Source organism: Dipodomys merriami, unplaced genomic scaffold (assembly GCF_024711535.1).
Source record: "Dipodomys merriami isolate MVZ:Mamm:240054 unplaced genomic scaffold, mDipMer1.0.p SCAF_1, whole genome shotgun sequence".
Taxonomy (NCBI): Eukaryota; Metazoa; Chordata; class Mammalia; order Rodentia; family Heteromyidae; genus Dipodomys; species Dipodomys merriami.
The window spans coordinates 63,491,900-63,498,172 of NW_027202270.1; the positions used below are offsets into that span (position 1 = coordinate 63,491,900).

A 6,273-nucleotide genomic window follows, 5' to 3' on the forward strand; every position below is an offset into this window, starting at 1 on the left:
GAGCAATACATTTTCATTGTAGGAAATTTGAATAACAAAACCCATAAAACCACTTGTAATCCCATATTACCCAGAGAGAATCACTATTAATATTCTAATATGCTCTCTCCATTGACAGATGAATAGATAGAGGACTTTTTTTGACTGCAGAGTTTTTAAAATGGTATCACACTAATATAAAGTTTTATATCTTACCTTTCTTTCATTCTTTTTTTTCACTTAACATTGACTTTAACTTGGTGGACAATTTTTTTTTTTTTTTTTTTGTTGGTCGTGGGGCTTGAACTCTGGGCCTGGGCGCTGTCCCTCAGCTCTTCAGCTCAAGGCGAGCGCTCTACCACTTGAGTTACAGCGCCACTTCCTTGGTGGACAATTTTTTTTTAAATTGTATTTTATTTTATTTGAGAACATACTGTACAGAGGGGCTACAATTACATGGGCAGGATAATGCATACATTTCTTACCAAGCATTGCAGCCTCCTCCTTTGTTTACCCTCCACCTCCCTTCCCCGCCTCCCCCCTCCCCCCACCCAATTTTACCCCCCTCCCCCCACCCAATTATACCCCCCTCCCCCCCCCCCACACCGACATTGTAAAGCTGGTTTTGACATGACATTTTGTACTTCTCATTGTTGCAACAGGTCCACCTGAATCCTTAAACGACTTGTTTGTCCCCATCTCCTCCACATGTTATACTGACATCAAATATAGTGAAAGCGGGGGTTACACTGTGGGGGAGGGACATACAAAGCAACAAAGAAATAATCTTATAAATGCGTTAGAAACACATGCATGAAAGAAACGAAAACATTAAAATACATATTTAAGGGTTCATTTTCCTAACATCACATTATCTGACCTTTTCCGCTTGACTCATACCTATACTAGATATTGCAAATAAGGGAAACCATGGGACCTATGCTTCTTTGGGCCTGGCTTACTTCACTTAATATAATTTTTTCCAAACCTTTCCATTTCCTAACAAATGGGGAAATGTCATTCTTTCTGATGGAGGCATAGAATTCCATTGTGTATATATACCACATTTTCTTGAAATTTTTTTAAAAAATAGTTGAGAGATATCAGCCAGTTATGATGTCTGCTGATGGAAAAGAATTTAAAACCATCCCTTATAAGTGCATTTGAAATTGCTTTTTTCAAGTACACTTATCTTCAATCTTCCACTTTTACTTTAATCTTCTATTATTTTTCTTGCCACTTAGGTTGTCTTTTAAGTTATTCCCATAGCTCAGCTTCATAACTTGGTCTTTACTTACCATAAGAACTGCTGTTGTCTGTAAACATTTGGACGTGTTAAATAAGGCTATCTCCAAACAACTTCCTAGAAGCACCTATTTGTCCATTCAGAAGAGCCTCATGATCTCCATTTTATTTCTTACTTTTGGCCAAACCTCTTTTTCATAATAAACAATTGTAAGGAGGAGAAAACTTGGATGTGTTACTTGATTAGGCTTTTTGAAAGATTTTTTTTAAATTATGTGTTCTGCAACATTTTTACAACAAGCATATTTTCTCCCTTTAGCAATACATTATTTTTCCAAAATAAAACATTTTTGGCTATAATCCATTGTCTTTGAATATAAATCAGCTTCCAAGATACAGATCTGGTTTGATGGCCCCAAGGTCCTCCCTGAGACTCTTTCTTGGACACAATCCCCTCAAGACACTAGCCACTATCTCATCAACACCCAGAGGTGTAGTCATCTAGAAGCCAAGTGTCATCTGCAGACCTGGGTCAGAGCTATCTGGTCTTGGGTCTTGGTGATTTATCTGTATCTAGGCTGTTAATGAGGCTTGGAACATCCTGAGTACTTGCCACTTCTGGATCTATTACCTCTAAGGAGAGTACAGCTTTAGAGAGTCTGAGCACAGGAATATTACTCAGCAAAAAAAAAAAAAAAAAAAAAACAACAAGAAAAAAGTCATTTACATTCTAATTTATCTCTCTCCAACTCTGAGGACATGTTTGCCATGAGGAAAGCCCAGTGCTTCTACAAGTCTCACTTCACTGTGCTTTAGAAACCACTTGTAAGTATTTCTTTTTTCAAATTCATTTCGGCTCCCTCAGGTCTATGTGCATATGATCCCTCACTCTTTATAGGCTCAATTTTATGACCTAACCCTTCAGTATTTCTTTTTCATTATTTGTAAATGTTCCTTTCTTGCCTTTAATTTTTCCCAATGTATTTATGATTTTAAGGACCTGAGTACAGGTCCCATGCTAAGCACCTGGCATGCATTACAGCTTCAATCTCAGGTGCTACCCTGGAAAACTCATTGGCAAGGAATTTCCCCATGTATACCTATCACCTACAATAAAACTGATACATACTAGGAAATCACTAAATAGTTGATGAACGAATAAATCAAAAAACTGTGTAAGTGTATTCATGTGTCACAAAAAAGTAAACCAAGCACAGAGGTTCATTTTCTGAAATCCAACAGTACAAGAGAGGCCCAGACTTGAACCCAAAGCCCACGAGCTTATTCAGGACTTACTACTAGTAAGTTCAATATCTACACACATTCATGCAAGCAAAAATTAACCCATGTGCGATAATAAATATTATGCAATGTCACAAATAAATATCATAAGCAATAACTTTCTAAGGAAAGATCCACAAATGGTGGGCCTTTAATAATCAGAGAGGCAGATACCTATAAGATTTCTTGTTGCTAGCTATGCAAGTAATAATATAATTTCTCTTTAATCAATGTCTTCTACAAATTTTCTAACTAGTTAAGAAGGATTTCGGGGCTTTTCAAATATGAATGCTCCTTCCCTCTCCCACTAAGTGGTTCTGGGTGTAAGCGTGTTTAGTCAATTCTTTCTAAAGTAAGAATAGCATTAAGGAAATAATCACCTAGGAATTCATTGTTAGTTGACTATACACCTTATGGAGAGTTTCTGCTAATATGGTAGAAAACTTACATATTTCTCAAATAACCCTGCCACTACTGGCCATTTGATTTGCCTGAAACACTACTATTACAAAACCATTCTTCAGGGTTTTGGTTATGCGTACCTTTTAACAACTCTGTAGTAAAATAATACAATAAAAAGAGTGGTTCCTTGGAACAATTGTTAAGTCTCTTCTAAAACCTCTATTTGCCCATACATTGGTGGAAGCCAAGTGACACTAAGCAGAAAGCAAGGTAATTTGGGAGAGACACATACTATCTTTGAGGGTATAGGTTAAACAGTAAAAAAGGGAACAGAAATTACAAGTGGGCCAATACCAAAGATTTAATCCTGCAGGAAGAGAGGGAAGGAAAAGGGGAGGGAGAGAAGGGGGAGAGGGATTTGAAAACCACTTGAATTTGAACTACACTATTCACAGATCAGTCACTGATACAGTTTTAGCATCTGTAAAATGGAAGTGAGAAAAAATATGGCTTCCTCACTTTAATAGTAGATTCCATGCTCCATGAAAACTGTATAGTATGATACAATGTGTGTTTATTTTTTAACTTGACATTACTTGCCTATAACGTGCCCACTTTCGCATTCTGTACTAACAACATTCCTGTTACAAAGCTATCAACAGCTTCCAAATGTAGCCCCACCAATTCTGTCTATCTTTTTTGGTTCGGATGGGTTTCTACTATTTTTAACCCAAGGAACCAATACACAATTTCCAGCCAGCTCTGTGTGCTTTCAGGCTTACTGGGTGCTCTCAGGACTAGAGTGTTGTACACCTCTCTATAAACAAGGAAGCCTCTTTGAAGTCCTGTCTCAGGCTGCTGCCTTTGGCTGAGGTAGAAACTAAAATTGAAAACAGATAGATGTTTTACATTTAAATAGGTTTAACATAAATGTGCATTAAGCCATTTCATGGACGATTGCACAAATATCTTTTGCAAACTTGGTGCACGTGAATACATATACAGTAACCATTTGTGCCTTCTAGAGAAATAAGGCACAGATCCGAAATTTTAAACAGCTACTTGGAGTTCCTCTCACTGGAAAGAAAATGTAATGGCTTTAAGGGAATTGCTCTAATAATATCATGGCATCTGCAATGGCTGGCCAGAGCAGTGCAGAACACAGTATATGTTACCGCAACTCAACTCAACAAGAAATAAGCTTTCCCCCTGGAGAATCTAAACTCCCTTGCCTTCCACAAAGAAAACTGAATTTTGGAGGTCACACCTTGGGCAGGTGACCAGAGGGAGAAGTTTTTTTGACATGGGCTCTGCCAGGGCAAGGCTATTCTTATAAAAGGTCCGTTTCCACTTCCCCAACCCCCTCCCCAAATTAAAATAAGTCTTTGGAGTGCCAGAGGATAGCAAGTTGATTGTGACACTAAAGATGAGACCACGCCTGGCAAAAATCATGTCCAAACATCAAGTTTGGGACCTCACAGTGAAAGGCAGGGTCGATACTTGGGGGGAAAAGGGGGGGCGGCAAAACGGGACAAGAAATGACGAGCCTCTAGTGAGAGGAGTGAGAAAGAGAGAGACAGAGACAGAGAGACCAACGGATAGACGGACTTAGGTAGAAATTGATTGCTTAGTCAAATATGAATCAATCAACCCAACTGCAGTTCCCAGAGAGTTAAATAAAATTATCAAAAGAAAAACGGTCACCCAGTCCGACCTAAGCGAATTCCCTCCTCCCAGGAGGCTGTACAGGTCCCGCCCGGGGTCGTCGGGGTGGGTGGTCCAAGGCCCCAGCGCGATCTAGCAGCCCGGCGGCGCTGCCCTCACCGCACCGCGCCTCCAGCAGTGGCTCCGGGTGGCCCAGGTAGCCGGGCCACTGCCGCCGCCCCCCGGCTGGCAGCAACCTGTGGGGTGCTGCCACTCCTCGGCCAGGCCGCCAGGGAACTCTGTCGGGCTGGAGTTGCAGGTGGATGCATGCACGCCCGGCTGAGCGAAGGGAAGGGGTGGGATGACTCGCGGCGAAGATGCCTCCAGCCGGGAACTTGGCCACCGCTGACCTTTCCAGGCCACCCCCGGGGCTCTCAGGCGGCGCCGCGCACACACGCCCCTCGCTCCGGACTGCCCGGGCGGCGGCGCGCAGCGATCCCGGCTCCCTGCGCCCCCGGCCGGGGTGCCCAGGCTGCGACCCGGCAGCCCCACTCCCGGGCTTGGCCCAGACCCCTCGCTGACCCGGCCGGCTGGCACCCGCCGCGTCTCCCCGGAAGCCCGCTTTTACTCACCCCGGCTGCGCGCGGATTCCGGCCGCCAGAGGCAGCCCGCTGCCCCATCCCACAAACACTGCGGCGCCCCCAGAGTGTGCAATGCAGAGCCCCGCCAGCGCGCGGCCCGAGCCCGAGAGCGCAGGGAGGGAGCGAGGGAGGAAGAGAGACGAGGGAGGGAGGGAGCGAGGGAGGGAGGGAGCTCGGCCAGGAGGGGCGGGGGGGAGGGCCGGGGGCCGCGCGCGCGCCACTCCCACTCGCGCTCGGCACTCGCCACCGCCCCTAACTGCGGCCGGCCAGCCGGGCCTCGCGGCTCGCGGGACCAATCAGCGCGCGCAGGAGGAGCCGAGCCCTCCACGGGACGCGCTCATTGGCCCGGCGCGCGCGACCCAACTCCTGGAGAGTTGGCCCAGAGCTCAGATTCTGCAAACTCGGGACAGCCACGCACCGGTGGGGCTACCCTGGCGCCGGGCTCCGAGCCCCCAGAGTGAGCGGAAAGAGGGGTGGGGGATGAGATTTGGGACCTCCTCGGGAAAGCTGCTCCCAGAGCGCATCCAGAGCTAACAGTGTTTGGTCAGGTGGCAGATTCCTTCCTGTGGATCACCACCCTACCCCACCCGGCCTCTCTCCAGATGCCGGTCTCACCCTGGCCAGCAGCTATGTCTTGTGTTCCAGGCCTGGACCAAATCTCTCTCCCTACTCCGCTCTTGTATGAAACTTTTGCCCCTCAACTGAAGAGCAATTCCAGCTCCAAACCCAAGGCTGGTAGAAGCCACTAGACTTTTATAATAAAAGGCCCAAACTTCTGGATAGACAATGGAGGAGGGCGTTTACAAGTGGGAATTTGGTTTCAGAATTTGGTGGCAAACACCTAGAGGCGTGATTCTCCAACCTTCTATCAAACCCTTTACTTAAGCAATGATCTCCTTCCTCCTTCATTCCCACTTCTTCTCCTGTCCACCCAACCCTCTGTGGAAAAATTTTCTCTTCCTTGTACATTATGTCTAAAAGCGCCTGAACATTCCAGTTTTGCTTCTCAAGAAGTGGAACCCATTCCTATTCCTGGCCATCGGAACCGTACTAGGAGCTGATGGGGAGCTGAGATGACCAA

The 6,273-nt window shown here is 45.5% G+C and overlaps 1 protein-coding gene across 1 annotated transcript in view; it reads right to left on the minus strand.

Annotated features, from left to right (window-relative positions):
- Nucleotides 1–5,257, minus strand: part of Lypd6 (LY6/PLAUR domain containing 6) — a 134,551-nt gene extending 129,294 nt beyond the window's left edge. Inside the window, exon 1 of the mRNA XM_070023489.1 lies at nt 5,184–5,257. The gene's annotated coding sequence lies outside the window, so the exon portion shown is untranslated. The remainder of the gene's footprint in view (nt 1–5,183) is intronic.
- Between the last annotated feature and the right edge of the window lie 1,016 nt (nt 5,258–6,273).